Source organism: Acomys minous (assembly GCF_964271855.1).
Source record: "Acomys minous genome assembly, chromosome: 13".
Classification (NCBI taxonomy): domain Eukaryota; kingdom Metazoa; phylum Chordata; class Mammalia; order Rodentia; family Muridae; genus Acomys; species Acomys minous.
In genome coordinates, this window is record NC_140495.1 from 458,273 (window position 1) to 475,978 (window position 17,706).

General features: G+C 42.8%; 1 long non-coding RNA gene across 1 annotated transcript in view; it reads left to right on the top strand.

The window, feature by feature from the left end:
• Nucleotides 1-17,706, top strand: part of LOC311580991 — a 310,197-nt gene that overhangs the window by 264,330 nt on the left and 28,161 nt on the right. The gene's annotated exons all lie outside the window — the stretch shown is intronic.

Here is a 17,706-nt window from a genome sequence, read left to right on the forward strand (position 1 = left end):
AGCGGCTCCTTAACAACCTTCATTTCCCAAAAAGTGACCGCAGGAACTGTCAAATATTGGCAGAGTAGAGGGGTGATTGTGTATTAACCATGACATCAAATGTAAAACTTGGAGCATTATTGTCAATTACATATTTGCAACTTAAAAATACATTTTAAAATAAAATGTCGGAGTATCCTTACATCTTGGCAGTTTTCTCTATGAGGGCAACTCTGCTGTGACCAGGAGGTTTGTTTGTGGTTTTTAGCTAGTATTAGACCATTTAGCATTTGTCTCACCTGGGTAGTGAGCTGTTCTCTAATTTAGTATTGTTTTAATAACCTAATAGTACTTTGGTGACTACATTGAACAAGCCTTGTTCTTTGGGTTTGCCCATCTCTTAACTCCCAGGGTGCCCGATGTAGTAACAAATTCCACCTGTAATGTTGTCACTCTCTCCTACTTTTATTTCCCTTTTGCTTTGAATTCCCTGGGATGATAACATAACCTTTTAAAGTTGTTCTTTATAAATGTGATAATACTGCTTAATAAGGAAGTCAGAGGCAGCTGTTCTCCCACTGTCCACTCCCGGTAGGCAGCCCCTCTTCTGTCTGTCTGTCTGCTGTTCTGGTGCCCACCAAATGTGGTCAGCGACGGTGAGGTTCGCTTTACCAGTGCTTACTGACTTCCTGTCCTTGTAGTGTTAAGCTCATCACACTTCCTCTCCTTCCCCACATCCTCCTAACACTGTTATTTGACAGTTTCTCACTAATCGCTAACTTTAGTTTATGCTATTGCAACTGCATAAATATCAAGGCCCCTGTCTCGCTGGTTCATGCTCACTGACCACCCTTTACCATCCAGGCACTGTTGAAAATCCAACTATGTCTCCTGTTGTCTGTCTTTTTCTTTAACAACTTTTTAAAAAACATGATACATAGGAAGGTTTTATTAGCAGGGGAACAAGAATTTAATCAAACAAGCCAAATCCCGAGTCATCATCTGACTCTTCGGACGCCTCCTCCTTCTCCTCTTCTCCTCTGCTGCAGCAGGGACAGAGCCATCAGCAGGAGCTGCAGAGCCCGGGGCAGCAGAAACAGCTGCAGCCCCACCAGCAGGCACACTGGCAAGCTTGCCAACACCCTCGATGTTTTTTCGATTCACCTCACTGATAACCTTGTTGAGCTGGTCATCGTCCGCCTCGATGCCCACGCTGTCTAGTATCTTATTGACGTCTTTGGCGCTGGGAAAGGAGTTGCACCTCCCCAGCCCCCCACCCCCACCCCCGCGCCGCCTGAGGGAGGCCAGCAGGTTAAGAGGCGACTTAAGGCATGTGACAGCGTGCGGCCTAGCAAAAGGAAGATGCTGACACAGTGGGCAGAGGAGGGGGGGGGGCGGGGGGAAGTTGGAGGGGGTGTGGAAATGTGTATCCCTGACTGGCCTCGAACCCCAGATCCTCCTGCTTCTGCCTCCTTCAGCAAATCCTACCGGCCTGCGCCACCAGAACCGGCAACAACTCTTATGCCAGGCCTCTGGGGCCTGTTTGTCATTAAAGACCTTTGACTATGTCCTGTTCTGGAGACTTTCTCTGAGCCACTCCTACTATTATTTCGTGATAACATCCTTGCCAAAACTATTTTGAGTATTTTCAAGCTTCTTAGTTAAAAAAAAAAATTCAAACCATCTAAATTTTTTTACATTCTCTTATCACTTTAACATTTAATAGAAACTGTTTGTAAACCATCTAATTTTATGACCACTAAATTTTCTCTAAAATGACAACATTGCACAATGGTTAGGCATGGGCTCTGATGCCAGATCCTAGCTTCAATTTCACTGCTTGCCTGCAGGTGCAGTAATGCCATACTCTCTCCTACAAGAGAGAATTCTTAGGCTCTTATGGCACCCCAGGGAGTCTATTTGGCTATGTATGGGCCACCAGGTTACCAGAATCCTCAATTGTCTGTTATGAACTGACAGTCTTCTGACCTACTTAAAATAATATGAAGCAGTCGAACAGCACAGACACATAGAGGAAAACGGTGCACACAGAAACAAATTACTAAAGCCTATGAAGGCCCCACAGCACACGTTTCATGTCAGCCAGCTTTAGCCTGTATCTCAACATCCTGTCATCCTCAGGCTCATGAGCTCAGAGGAAGTTTACTAGAATGATCTGCCTGAGGATGTGCTCATTCTGGCCTAGTCCAAGCGCTGTCTTTGCCGTTGACGGCTTCTTCTAGATTGTCCTTGACAGCTCCTCTCAGAGGCAGCCCTCAAGGACAATAGGAAAGAAATCAAATAAGTTCAGTTGTTTTAAGCCAATGTTTGCAGACACATTGTTTTGTAGACAAAGATTCCCTATACCGTTTCATCTCCAGCCCTTAGCTGTAGAGATAGAAGTCTTCTAAGGCCCTAGTTCATCAGACCTCATGATCTTCCCTAAAGTAGGAGGCTGGCATTTTCTCTGGGTTTATTTGACACCGTCAGCCATGTATTCATCAAAACATTCAGGATTTTTGTTGCTCCTACTTCCCAGATTCACTCAGCACAGTTCTGATGGCAATGTGACCCAGTGCAGTGTCCATTGGATGTTGAGGTAGTCTGGTCCCTGAGACTGGAATGAAGCAAACCCTCCAGTGATAGCCTAGCCCTGCCACAAGACAGAGAGTGCTCTCTGGAGCTGTGGCTGTAGCCTGGTAACAGAAAAAAACTGCCTATCATGTGCAAGACCCTGAATCCAATGAAATTACAAATGGAAGAAGAGGGAGAAAGGGAGGGAGGGAGGAAAGAAGGAGGGAAAGAAGGGAAGAAGGAGAAAAAAAAGAAAAGGAAAAACAAGAAAAGTCTGCTCCAGTAGTGGAAAGCAACTGTCTTCTTCAGGTGGCCTTCTACATGAACCCCATGCTTAAAAATAATCCTTATTAGAGGGCAACGAACTCTAGCCCCACAAAAACCCCATGAGGCTATACCCTGCCCCATCACTGACACCTCATCTACAGTTGTTGTTGTTTCATTATAATCACAGAGTTCAGTATTAATAATATGGGATATATATTTTGTAATAATATAACAAATAATAATATGGGAGTCATATGGGTATTGTACCCATATAACTCAATTATAATACAAGGTTTACTTCCAACATTTTGAAAGTGCTGTTTCAGGTTGTTTAGGATAAATAAGTTATACAAATTAATTGTTAGCTAATCAAATCATGGTCACATCAATTACTAGTCTATTTTTATCACAAGAATATACATCTTAGGTGCAACAAATAGATCTGATTCTATAGAAAGATAAGGTAAAATAGTTAGACAAGATCTTCAAAAACCTCAGAGGCATACAGAATATGACATTTAAAAATGCTTTTGTTATTTTAAAGATTCACTGACAATGAAACAGATTAACTCCTGGTAACACCCAGCCTACCTCAAAGAGGATGATGAGCATCAAAGAACCTCCTTATGGAGATGGCTTCAATTGTGGCAAAAAAAAAAAAAAAAAAAAAAGCCACTGGGCAAAATGTCCTTGTTTCTACCACAGACAGAATTCTGTCTAAAAAATGGCAAGCTTGGATGCAGGCAGAGTCAATGGCCAAACTCTACCAAGACAGGGTAAGTCCTCAATAGTTCCTGCCTCACAAATGTCTGTCAGATATATTGGGCCAGAAGGCTGAAGATGATGCTCCAGTGTTATAGAGAGTTATGGATGAGTGTTTAGGTAGCAAACTGTCTCTGTCATCTTCTCATTTGGGAAACTACTAACCTGCACCCCCTGTATACTCAGGTAATCAACTTATCTCTTCTCAAGTCTCTGATGGTGTTGAAGACCAGGTAGCTTATTTAATTTTGCAATTAAGCTCACTTGTTTAGGGGTTAAGATGTTTTTAGGTCTAGATAAATGTTTTAAGTTGATAGAGATGAGATATGATACATATGGATTTTCATTCAGGATTTTAGACTCACAAAGATAGGAAAGATGTTTTTTTCAAGGCTGTCAAATACAAATAGCCAAAACACTGAGAATATAACATTTATATAATTCCTGATTGTGTCATAGTTCTTCTTGCTGTAGGCAGTTTATTATATATATGTGTGTAATAATACAAATGTATATGTAAAAAACAAAAAATGTTTAATAAAAATTATTAATGAGCATGTGCACACCTTGAGTATTTAAAGAAGAAGAATACAATTAAGTCACCCTTGTATTCAGCTGCACTACCCCTCAGAATGAGAACCATCAGATCAAGGCTCTTGTTTTACTCTGACTTGTTTTCCTTAACAACCAAATATGACAATTAAAGGAGGTGGGAATCAAGGTATCTGTGTCCTTCTTGTCTGTGATAAAAAACTAACATTTTCTGTTTTCCTCATAGGAGAAAGTAGTGGTTTAAGTTTCTACATTGTCTTTCAAACAGCCACCTCTTAATGCTTTCTCTCCTAACAATAATCTCTATACTAACACCAATATGGAAATGTAGCCCAGTGTGAAGACATCCATTCTCTCACTGCTCGTGGGAGCTGGTGAGCTCCAATCCAGATTCAGTTTACAATGGAATAAAGTTACATAAAAACTCTACCACTTGGCTCTCAAGGATGCCCGCCCTGAGACTGACCAAAGGATTTCCTGCATCCTTTAGACTTACTATAACTTATACCTGGCATCCAGATTTGTGGTTTTATCTTTTGTAATTTTTAGTTAAAAATACAAAAGGATGGGTTTCACTGTGAGACTATCATACATATATAATATTGTATCTTCCTCTTGCTGGTTTCTGTCCTCTCTCCACCCAGCAATCCTTCTGCCACACACACACACACACACGCACACGCACACGCACACGCACACGCACACACACATGCACAAGCACACACACACACAGATACATACTTATATAATACATATTATATTTGAATCTAGATTCTGCATATGAGAGAAAACATGGAATTTCTTGTCTACCTTAAACATGTTTTACATAACATGATGGTCCATCCATTTTCCTGCAAATAATAATTTGCCATTCTACTTTATGCCTGAGTATACTCCATTGTGCATATAAAACACATTTTCTTTATCTATTCGACTGTTGAAATATATCTAAGCTGGTGCCACAATTTGGCTATGATATACAGTAAAGCAAAATTCATAGGTATGCCTCTGTATCTGTTGAGTACTGATTTAGATTCCCTTGAGTATATTCCCAGGAATGCTATACCTGGATCTAGTTTTAAGTTTGTTTGTTTGTTTGTTTGTTCGTTCGTTTGTTTTTACTCATAATGAACAAAGGTGTTCATCCACTTTCCCACCATGTCTTTAGCAGAATTTGCTGCTATTTATTTTCTTAATTATAGCCATTCTAACTAGGGTGAAATGAAACCTCAAAGAAATTTTAGTTTGCACAACTAAGTATGTAAACTTTCTATTTGCAGAATATTATTCCAGCACAATTAACTGAGTCTAATTGGCAAACATTCTCATGAATGGTACCATTGTATAGTTCCTCTCCAAAGATGTATGTCTCCTAGTCACCTGAGCCGTTGTTTTATGACATTATATACTTCTGGGAATTTGGAGAGGAGCCACACCTCTCAGTGCAACTCACGGACCCCTATGATGAGGGGTTCTAGATGTTTCTGCTCACGCACTGAGGCCTTATCAGCATTTATCTAATAGATTTTATGGTAACCATACTTGTACTGTTTCTGGTGAGTTAAAAAAAATCCACACTTAGTTTATTCCTCACTCTAGAGTCAAAGATTGTATTTTACCCACAACTTTTTTCACCATCATGACAGGAAAGTCCCTCTTCAGTCTCTTTTCCATAACAAAAGAAGAGTGTGAGAAGTATTGCCTAAAACCCACATAGTAACCCAGAGTCAAGAAATTTCCAGAAATAGAAGACAATACTTGGCACTGATGCCAGAAGGACTAGTGAATCAACAAGGCCCCTGAAAGCTAGTGGGCAGCTCTCTAGCAGTCTTGTCAAGTTCCAGGCCTATCCAGAGGATTCTGAAAGAGACTGAACATGTGGAACGGAAAGGGGCTGCAGTCAACCAGAAGTCAGTCTTGGAGGAAGCCTGGAGCGTTTAAGAAGGCTGGAGACCTTGGCTGACATTGGAGGTAGGGAACTGGGAAGTGAGTGGGTTTGTCACTGGCATGCCTTGAAAGCACTAGTGGTTTAAATGGCAGCCCAGGATAGAAACCTTGTTTACACTGAACAGAGAATGTCTTGTCTGACTTGGCAGAACTAAATCGTGACTTGATAGGACTGACACATGTGGCAGCAACTACATAGCCAGGGTCACTCTAGGCTTCCTGTGTCTCACTGTACATAACTACCTCTCAATTGAATGGTACAGGTCATAAAGTGCATTTGCCATTTTAAAGCACTACTTCTTAATTTTTACACATATACTCGCTCCTCTCCTAACTCTCTCTTCACCCATCCTATGAGCCAATAAAGTTTATTCCAACCCTTTTCACAATCTATTTATGTTCCATATCATGTCATAAAACACATATATGTTATTTTTGACATTCAATCAATTCCTTCTCTTTGAGAGAACTTTTATCATTTTATCAACTATAAAAGAATAAAGTATAAGGAAAAGCATGTTATCCTTGTCTGGATTACTTCAAGGAATCCTGGTCTTTCACATCCTTCTTGTATGACCAGCATTTGGATCAGGCTTCTTTGATCTCAGCAGCAATTCTTCTAATCTTGGTACAATACTTTCAATGGTCAAATAAAAAAAACTTCAGCCTAACCCAATTGTCTATTCTGCCACCTTTGTTAAGAACACATGTGTGGGCTGGAGAGATAGCTCAGTGGTTAAGAGCACTGTTTGCTCTTCCAAAGGTCCTGAGTTCAATTTCCAGCAACCACAAGGTGGCTTACAACCATCGATAAGGAGATCTGGTGCCCTCTTCTGGTGTACAGGCAGAATACTGTATATGTAATAAATAAATCTTTAAAAAAAAGAATACATGTGAATCTTTTGGCCAATTTCTCTAATTCTTTTTTTATTTTGTTTTGTTTTCAAGACAGGGTCTCTCTGTGGAGTCTTAGCTACCATGGACTCCTTTTGTAGACCAGACTGGCCTTGAACTCATAGAAATCCACCTGCCTCTACCTCCCAGAGTGCTGGGATTAAAGGCATGTGGCCCCCACATCTGGCTATTCCTGTAATTCTTTATGGCAATTCCTTCCCTCTGTGGTTATCAGTTTTGCTCTCTGAGGATGTGGGTCAAGTTGAATTCAGATCTACAAGTTATCTGCTTCTTAAATGAGCAAGAATGTAAAGTCAGACATAGCGTAAACTGCTTTCCCATGCTAATGAAAAATGGCTCCCTGAAGAGACAGAGGTTTCACTGTGTAAAAAGGCAATAAAAATAACATATCCTGGCCCTCTGCATCCTACCACATACACCTGATGCACTGATCTTCAGCTGTCTCAATCAGTGCCTTAACATTCATGCAAGGGTTTAAAAAAAATGTCTCATATCATAATTAATACACCTGCCAATTGAAACTCTGGAATGACTTACAATATTCTTAGCGTAGAATATTCTAACAACAGAGGTATGTACTATGATGAATCAGTCACTTTTCTCATCTTTGCAGCACAATAACTGACATAAACAACCTAAGGAAAGAAGAGTTTGTTTCAGCATGTGGTTTCTGTCCGATCAATGAGGAAGGCATGTGGAAGAAGGATGAAGAGACGCCTCACATCTTGGAAGACACGGAAATAGGGTTCACAGGCCAGAATAAGTGGGTGTAACCTTTGGCAACCCACACCGTATGGCTTATGTTCTCCAAGAAGGCCTCAAGAGTCCAAGGATCTAGTGCAGTAGTTCTCAATCTGTGGTCCTAACTCCTTTGGGGGTTGAACAACCCGTTCACAGGGGCCACCTAAGACCAAAAGAAAGCACCAGTATTTACATTATGATTCATAACAGTAGCAACAACAAAAATAACCTTGCGGTTGGTGGTCATCACAACATAAGGATTTGTATTAAGAGTCATAGTATTAGAAAGGTAGCATCCAAAAAAACCAAACCAAACCAAAACAAACAAAAACAAACAAACAAAAAAACAAAAAAACGTCCCACTAGCTGAAGACCAAGCATTCAAATACACGAGCCTGCAAGAGACGTCTAACACACAGACTGTAACACGAGTCACAGAAAGGCACCAGCTGCTAGATGCCTTCAAGGGAAGCCATTATGCTCTCCGGTCCTGATGTTCTGTACCCTCCTTAGACTGAAGAATGAAAGCTCCTTCCTCCACTCATCCTCATTCCTAACTAGGGACACAAAGTTGGAGGTGCAACCCAACACACTATTTCATCTCTTGGCTTTATGCGTGGCCACTTTCCCATGCTAGGATTTAAAGAAAAAGCTCACTTTTTACCAACTAATTCATCTACTTGTCCCTTATCTGGAAGTTCAGTGTTAACAATCTGCTCTCTCACACTCATCTGCATATATTTCTTTCTTTCTTTCTTTCTTTCTTTCTTTCTTTCTTCTTCTTCTTTTTCTTCTTCCTCCTCCTCCTCTTCAATACTCCTGATTTTAACCAAGGAGGGCTATAAGGAAAGGTGTGGATGTATCTTTACAGAATGGAAGAATGAAGGAGCCAACCCTCCAAACACTTTTCAGCTCTCCATGCAGTTCCCTTCTTAGCCGCAGTCTATCATCCCACCTCCATCTTCATCTTCCATGCCAATTGGTCTAGCTTAGAGCAAGATGGGATCACTGCCCTTGGACCAAACAGGTCCAGAAAATCCAGGAGGCCTACTGACTCCACTGCTTCCATGGTGGGCTGGGGCCTGGGGCCATGTCCCATGGGTAAACTTACACTCTTACCATTTATGATTCTTAATTCAGACAGTCAGAGAGCATCCTCAATTCTAGAGAATTCCTACTACTAGCTCATTTGCTCTGTTCTCTGCTGGCCATTCCTCTCTAAACGTCCTCTGTCTTGCTCCTAACTGTGCCTGTGCTTGAGCCACAACCCTGCTCTCCACAAAGCTGCAGCATCCTACCTTTAAGACCTGGTCCTCCTTCCAGGAAGGCTTCCCTGAACACTTAACTTCACAATTACCATATTTTCTCTTTTATGGCCAATTTTTAATGTTTATGACCAAAATCTAATGTTTATATTTTATAAGCAATGATAAAATTCGTGTCCTTGTGCCACCCAGGCTCCCAGCAGGTAACATTGACATATTTAAATTGGGCAATTTGAGTAGAGTTTACAAGAAGATAGCAGGGAGATGGGAGAATATATTCCTTTGAGGTACTGGACTGACTGTTGGCCCTGAGTCACAAGGAGGGATGTTAGAAGAAGTGCTGCCCCCAGAAGTATGACCTGTAGGACTGACTAACAAATCTTCTTTGCCTCCCTATCTACTTCAGTTCTTTCATTGCAAGAAGCTGTTGGTTGCAGTGTCCAATTTCAGACTATGAATTGGGCCATGTTTATTAAAGGCTACAAGCCCTGTTTATAATTTTAAAAAAGTCCCATGCAGAAATGCAAATCAAATGACTCTGAGATTCCATCTTATACCCACCAGAATGGCTAAGATCAAAAACCCAAAAGACAGCTCATGCTGGTGAGGATGTGGAGCAAGGGGAACACCCCCTCCCCCACTTTGCTGGTAAGAATGCAAACTTGTACAACCACTTTGGAAGTCAATTTTTTTTTCTCAGAAAATTGGAAATAGTGCTACCTCATGACCTAGCTATATCACACCTGGGCATAAACCCAAAAGACATTACACTTGCCCAGCTGTGTTCATAGCAGCTTTATTTGTAATAGCCAGAAACTGGAAACAACCTAGACATCCCTCAACTGAAGAATGTTTAAAGAAAATATGGTACATTTACAATGAAATACTACTCAGCTATTAAAAACTATAACATTGTGAAATTTTCAGGCAAATGGATGGAACTAGAAATGATCATCCTGAGTGAGGTAACCCAGACCCAGAAAGACAAACATGGTATATACTCACTTATACGTGGACTTTAGCCATAGAGTACAGAAAAACCATGCTGTAACGCACAGACCCCCCCAAAACATAAGCAACAAGTAGGGCCCAAGGGAGAATGCTGGAACCTCACTGAGAAGAAGAAATAAAACATCTGGGATGGATGGAAGGAGGGAACTGGGTGCGAGGGAGGCATAAGTGGAACAGGAGGGATCAATGGTGGGGAGGATGGTGGGAGAGAGCATTGGAATAGGTGGGGTATCTCTGGTACAAGCCAGAAATCTGAGACGATGGAAACTCCCAGAAATCTATGAGGCTGACTCTATTTACAAATCCTAGCAGTAGGGGATATGGAACATGGAACTGTCACCTCCTGTAACCAGGCAAGACTTCCAATGGCAGGGTCTGGATACCAACCTAGCCATAAACCCTTCAACTCACACTTTTTCCTGCCTATAAGAGAGTCAGGGATAAAGAGGGAGAAGAAAGTGAGGAAATGGTCAAGCAATTGCTGGCCTAACTTGAGTCCCATACCATGAGAGCCCACCTCTGACACTACACTAATATTCTGCTATACTTGCAGACAGTAGGATAGCTTAACTCTCATCTGAGTGGCTTGACCCAGGAGCTGAAGAAAACAGATTCCGAGACCCACAGCCAAACATTATTAGGTGGAGCTTGGGAAATCAGGAAGGATCGATAAAGCTACAGAAGTCAAGAAAACCTACAGAATCAACTAACCTGGACCCACAGAGGCTGAACCACCAACCAGAGGTCACAGACCTGGCCCCCTACACACATGTAAGAGATGGACAGCGTGGGCCTCTAACCGCAGGAGCAGGGGCTGTCTCTGACTCTGTTGCCCGCCTTTGGACCCTTACCTCTTCTCTTCCCAGGCCCTCCATCTCACCTCATTTCCCCCCAATGACCCCCCTCCCTTTCTCCTCAGAGAAGGGGAGACCTACCATGGATATTAACCTGCCTTGGCATATCAAGTTGTAGTAGGACTGGGTGCATCTTCTTCTACTGAGGATAAAAAGAGAGGGTCACAGGGGGAGGGGAGGGGAGAAGGAGGGACTGGGAGGAGAGGCGGGAGGGGAAAAAGGTAAAAGTCCCATGCATATATATACTGGAAAGTCTAGGTTCCATCCGTCCGCGAGCAGCAGACGACAAATGAGGATAGGCTTTGCAGGTGCTTTTTCTTTCTTTTGTTCTTTCTTTCTTTCTTTCTTAGTAGCTTCTATTCACACATATTTTCAGCATACTCATTATTTTAGCTTCCGGTAAGACCTCTTGGAAGGAAGTCTGAATTTTGATTTAAGCAGGGCATTTTATAGGTCTTAAGCTATAACCAGCCTTACCAAAGCCATAACCCAGAGAAAAGCCAACATTGACCCAAATGAAACACAGGAATTTGCTGTCTTCTGTCACTCTTTCCTGTTGTCTTTGTGTCACACAGTTCCTGGGGATATAAAAGCAGCTCCTGGTGTTTGGCAACACAGGTAGACAAGACAGATGTCGGTATTCTAAAGTTTCATGCTGTAATATCAACAAAAGCCCGCCTTTCCTGGCACAGGAGCACACTGTGTTGGGCTGCCTGTGGCGGCGGCACTGTTATTAGCTGGCGCCCTCTAGTGTTATTATCTTCTATTACAACTGTAGTGAAAGGGGATGCTGGCAAGGGGAAAAACCTGGGCTGAGAAAGGTTGGCGTCAACTTGTCAGCACTGCTAGTTGAGGTGACTTGCAATGGCTTCTCCATCTGACTCCAGCTTTTCTGTGCCCACACACCTGTCTGTTTGTCTGTCTGTGCTTTCTTCATTCCCTTGTTGCCCCAGCCAGGTCAGTTCCTGGAGCTGTGCTGGACGTGGCACTCATGTCTGCATATATTTGTACCTGACACTGAGGTACAAAAAGTCCCATGATTATCTGAAGTCACAAAAGAATCTAAACCTCTGAGAAAGGGTCCAGAGTGTCCAATTTTGTTTACTTGAGGCTTGTCAGAGAGTGTGGCAAGCATTAAGTAAACATCTGCTGGATAAGTGAACGTAAGTGCAGTGACACGCTCAATGCACCTTACCACATAGAAGCCTGGTTCCACCGCTGAGGTGGGTGATGCATTTTTCTCACTTATCTCTCCCTTTCTTTCTGAAGTCTGCTTTGCAGAACTTGAGCCATTAGTTTGTAAAAGTAACATTTACTCTCTTGGCTCAGTTGTTGTCTGGGAGGCTTACTGCCTCTTTCTGCTAACTTAGGCCTAGACCTGGAGGCTTCTAGACTCCATACAATCTCACCTAGGCCTAGAATGTTTTCAGCCTTTGAGACCTACTGCTTAATAAGCTCACCATTTCTTCTTATTTCTGAGCTCTGGGCTGGCTCGTTTGACTCAATTGTTCTAGCTCAAACTCTTCTCCTTGCTGACTTATTTAACATGGCTTCTATCCTGGCCTGGAATTGCTCTACTTGGCCTCAAACTAATTCAGCCATCTGCTCTAATTTTCTGGCTTCTCATTTTCTGGCTCATTCCGTTGTTACCTGAGTTCTCTCTCTCTCTCTGCAACCCATCTCTCTATTACTGTCCTAGTAAAATGTCTCCTTCTCTCTCTGTAAAACTGCCTCTTAAGCGGCTTCCCTTTTCTCTCTTCTCTTGAGAGTTGGGCGTATCCTATTCTGTCAGATCTTCTCTGATTCGCCGTCTTTTCTGCCACTCAATTAGACATCACATCACTTTCAAACATGGCTGCTTCCTTCTACAAATGAGTTTTACCTTCGTTTAGGATTAAAGGCATGTACTACTATCCCTAGGCCTAAGCTTTTTCTTTTTAACCTGATATTTGTTCTATACCAGACTGACCTTGAACTCAGATCTGTTTGCCTGTCTCCTAGATTAAAGGCGTGCTTGTATTCCAACTAGAATTGTATACAGTTTAAATTTTACAATATAAACAATTACCAATCCCACACTCTTAACAGTCCGAATGTCCTTATGAAGATCCACCCAGCCACTGATGCGATGATCCTCCATAATTGCAGATCTGATCATCTGTCCTTCAGCAACAGCCCATTTTAGCATCAAGGTTTTCCAGGCTGCCAGTCTGATGGACTATCTGTCCCTCTTCAGCTGGTTTAGTTAAGTTGTCTCCATGCAGTGGGATCTGCTTTCTGTGCCATCTGCATTGCTGTGTTTCCTCATCTCTTTCTTGAGTGGTGACTTTTTATAGATCAGGCTGGCCTCCTAACTCACAGAGATCTGCCTGCCTCTGCCTGGGTGCTGGGATTAAAGGCGTGCATCACCACACCCAGTTGACAGTCCACTGTCCTTTAGCTAATCTTATTTCCAGGTTCTGTTTCTCAATGTACAATTAGATCTTTATGAATCCACACACAAACTGGACATTCAGGCATTCTCACATGCCCAGCTCCAGGCCAGCGAGCCATTCTTACCCATCGTCAATGGGCTGTCTACCTTGATCGTCAGTTTCATCAGGTACCATAGGTTCACAATTAAGCATTTTCTGTTCTCTTAGCTCCTCTATCCCTTGACTCTCATGCTTTTGTATTATCATAGCTAATTTTTCTTGTTGTACATGTATTTTTTCAACCATTGTTGAGGGGAAAAAATAAAAAGATTGCACTTGACGTAGAGAGGGGTCTACTCCACTGGTCACATTTGCAATGAGTGCTGCAGTGGCTTCTTCAAGTAACGTTTCTATATCCTCAACTCCTACCCTTGTTTTCAAAGGATCTGAAATAGAGTTTCCTGGTTTTTGTTTGTTTTGTTTTGTTTTTGAGTTTTCCATTTTTAATACTGAAAAGTCTGTCTATATAATTAGAATTGTCTTTTGGGGTCGCTAACTGTGATTCACTGTCTAAGTCATTCCTTGCTCTGGGCTCAAGGCTCCCAGTGCTCCGAAGTCTCCTTAGCCTCTCTGGGCATCAAGCTGAACTCAAAGAACTGAATCCTCCTCTGGAGATGATCCCAGGTGAATTTCTTTCTGCAGCTTTCGGTCAGATGTCTCTTGTCCTCTGCTTCTGCAAGGTAGTGGGCTTTCTTCTTCAGTCATGTTGGGTTTTCTTACCAACCGCATTGAGTATCATTTGTAAAAGGAATTTTATTCTCCTGGCTCAGTTGTTATCTTGGAGGCTAACTGCCTCCTTCTGCTAATCTAGGCCTAGTCCTGGAAGTTTCTAGCTCTAACCTAGACCTAGATTGTTTTCAGCCTCTGAGGCTTACTGCTTAATAAGCTCACTCTTACTTATTCTTTCTGAGCTCTGGGCTGGCTAGTTCAGCTCAGCCTTTCTGGCTCAAACTCTTCTCCCAGCTGATTTATTCAATCTGGCTTCTTTCCTGGCTCAGAATTGCTCTGCTTCTCTCTGATTATTTAACAAAGTCTGAGTCTACTTGGGCTATCAGGAGCCTAAAGATGCTCTCTCCCAATTTCTTTTATTATCCATCAGAGAGAGGGCATTGGGACTAAAAGATGTGAAATAAGTTTTTCCAGATATATTTAATTAATTTATTCATATTACATCTCAATTGTTATCCCATCCCTTGTATTCTCCCATTCTTCCCTCCCTCCCATTTTCCCCCTACTCCCCTCCCCTATGACTGTTCCTGAGGGGGACCTCCTCCCCCTGTATATGCTCCTAGGGTATCAAGTCTCTTCTTGGTAGCCTGCTATCCTTCCTCTGAGTGCCACCAGGCCTCCCCATCCAGGGGACGTGGTCAAATATGGGGCACCAGAGTTCATGTGAAAGTCATACCCCACTCTCCACTCAACTGTGGAGAATGTCCTGTCCATTGGCTAGATCTGGGTAGGGGTTCGAAGTTTACTGCATGTATTGTTCTTGGCTGGTGCCATAGTTTGCACAGGATCCCTGGGCCCAGATCCACCCATCATAATGTTCTTCTTGTAGGTTTCTAGGACCTTCTGGATCCTTCTATTTCCCTATTCTCCCATGCTTCTCTCACCTAGAGTCCCAATAGGATATCCTCCCCTCTGACCCACTTCCCTGGTAAGTGAAGACTTTCATGGGACATGCCCCTTGGGCTAGTGTCCAGATATGTGAGTATATACTCCATTTGAGTCTTTCTGCTTCTGGGTTAACTCACTCATTATGATCATTTCAAGTTCCATCCATTTGTCCACAAATTTTGGGAATTCCTTGTTTTTAATAGCTGAGTAGTATTCCATAGTGTAAATGTACCACAGTTTCTTTATCCATTCTTCTACTGAGGAACACTTAGGCTGTTTCCATGTTCTGGCTCTTATGAATAAGGCTGCTATGAACATGATTGAGCAAATGTTCTTGCTGTGTGCTGGAGCATCTTCTGGGTATATTCCAAGGAGTGGAATAGCTGGGTCTTGAGGAAGCCTTATTCCCAGTTTTCTGAGATCAGATAGATTTCCAAAGTGGCTGTACTAGTTTGCATTCCCACCAGCAATGAAGGAGTGTTCCTCTCTCTCTCCAGGTCCTCCCCAGCATGTGGTGTCACTTGAATTTTTTTTATCTTAGCCATTCTGATGGGTATAAGATGGAATCTCAGAGTTGTTTTGATTTGCATTTCTCTGATGACTAACAAGGACAAGCATTTCTTTAAGTGTTTCTCTGCCATTTGATATTCCTCTGTTGAGAATTCTCTGTTTAGTTCTGAGCCCCATTTCTCAGTTGGGTTATTTGGTTTTGTGGTGTTTAATTTTTTGAGTTCTTTATATATTTTGGATATTAGACCTTTGTCAGATGTAGGGTTGGTGAAGATCTTCTCCCAGTCTGTAGGCTGTTGCTTTGTTTTGTTGACAGTGTCTCCTGCCCAGAGGGTAAATTTATAGCAGGAAACTTCTAAAGTCCTCAGGGCTGCTGGGATAGATGTTTGGGCCTAACATCCAAACAGAAACATAACTCTTTATCTTTTAGCAATTCTAAGACTTTACTTTTAATAAGAATTGTGTTCTTGTGACTCAAAATCCAAAAGATACAAAAGGCCACCCCATTTTTCCTGTTCTTTAGCTAACTGTATTTTGCTTAAAGAGCCACTTGCAATGATTTCATGTGTTTTCTAGAGGAGATGGCAAGTGCGTTTAAAAGTAACAGTGTGCGTGCATGTGCGTGCATGTGTGTGTGTGCGCGTGCGTGTGTGTCACAGTCCATATTTTGACAGCTTGGTCCCCAGAATGGCACTATTGAAAAGCAGTTGGGTCTAGTGGGATGCCCTGGTCGTTGAAATTGTGCTTCCAAAAAGAGCTGTGGGACCTGTCATCTTCTTGGATCACAGAGTAAGCAGTTTTCTCCAACACATGCTCTTCACTGTTACCAGAGGGCCAAAATTTAGAGCTGCTGGGTCTTGGCCTGGAATCTCCAGATGCATGAGCTCAATTTACCTCTTCTGTTTATAAATTACTGCAGATATTTCACTGTAGCAATGTAAAGGTGACCAATATACTAATTTTTCCAGACATAGATTCTTTTAGTGCTCTGACTTTTTCTTCATGCTGTCTGTTGGTCAACTTCTCCTTGGGGTGCTCCTCACAACTGTTACTACCCGCTACCCTTACTTTCCACCATCCCTGACTCACTTCCTAACTCACTTCCCTGGATTGTTCTGGAGCTTCCAGCCCATCCCCTATGTATTGCTATATCTTTTTGTTTTAAATTTTTATTTATTTAATCACTTTACAACTGATCTCAGGCCCCTCCCTCCTCTCCTCCCAGTCCCCCCCTCACACACCTCTCCCCATTCCCATCTCTTCTTCTCAGAGAAGTGGAGACCCCTAAGGGGTACCAATCCACCCTGGCACCTCAAGTCACAGAGGACTAAGCACATCTCCTCCCACTGAGGCCAGACAAGGCAGCCCAGCTAGGGGAAGGGATCCACAGGCAGGCAACAGAGTTATAGACAGCCTCTACTTCCATTGTTAGGGGACCTAGAAGATGACCAAGCTGCACATCTGCTACATATGTGTAGGAGGTCTAGGTCCAGCCCATGCAAGCTCTTTGGTTGATGGTTCAGTCTCTGTGAGGCCCATGAGCCCAGGTTAGTTGACTGTGTAGGTCTTCTTGTGGTGTCCTTGACCCCTCTGGCTCCCTCTATCCTTCCTCCCACTCTTCCACAAAACTCCCTGAGCTCGGCCTATTGTCTGGCTGTGGGTCTCTGCCTCTGTTTACATCAGCTGCTGGACGGAGACTAGCAGAGGACAGTTATGCTGAGCTGCTGTCTGCAAGCATAGCAGAGTATCATTAACAATGTCAGGGGTTGGCTCTCTCCCAAGGCATGGGTCTCAAGGTGAGCCAGTCAATGATTTACCATTCCCTCAATCTCTGCTCCATCTTAATCCCTGCACTTCTTGTAGGCAAGACAAATTTTGGGTCAAAGGTTTTATGTGTGGGTTGGTGTCCCCTTCCCTCCAGTGGAAGTCCCATCTGGCTACGGAGGTGATGACTTCAGGCTCCATGTCCCCCGCTGTTAAGGATCTCAACCACTGTCACTCCCATAAACTCCCAGGGGCCTCCTCTATCCCGGAGATGCTCCCCTACTGATTTTCATTCTCTTTCCTGGTCCTCCCCATCCCACTGTACCCCACAGCCCACCCTAGCTCTCCCTTCACCTGGTCCCCATTCTTGTTACTCCTCCCTGCCCCACATAGCCATCTTGCTATATCTTCTTAATGTGTAGGGTTGAGTGTGTTGTCTCCCGGAACTACACTCTTCAATAGCCTTTCTCACCT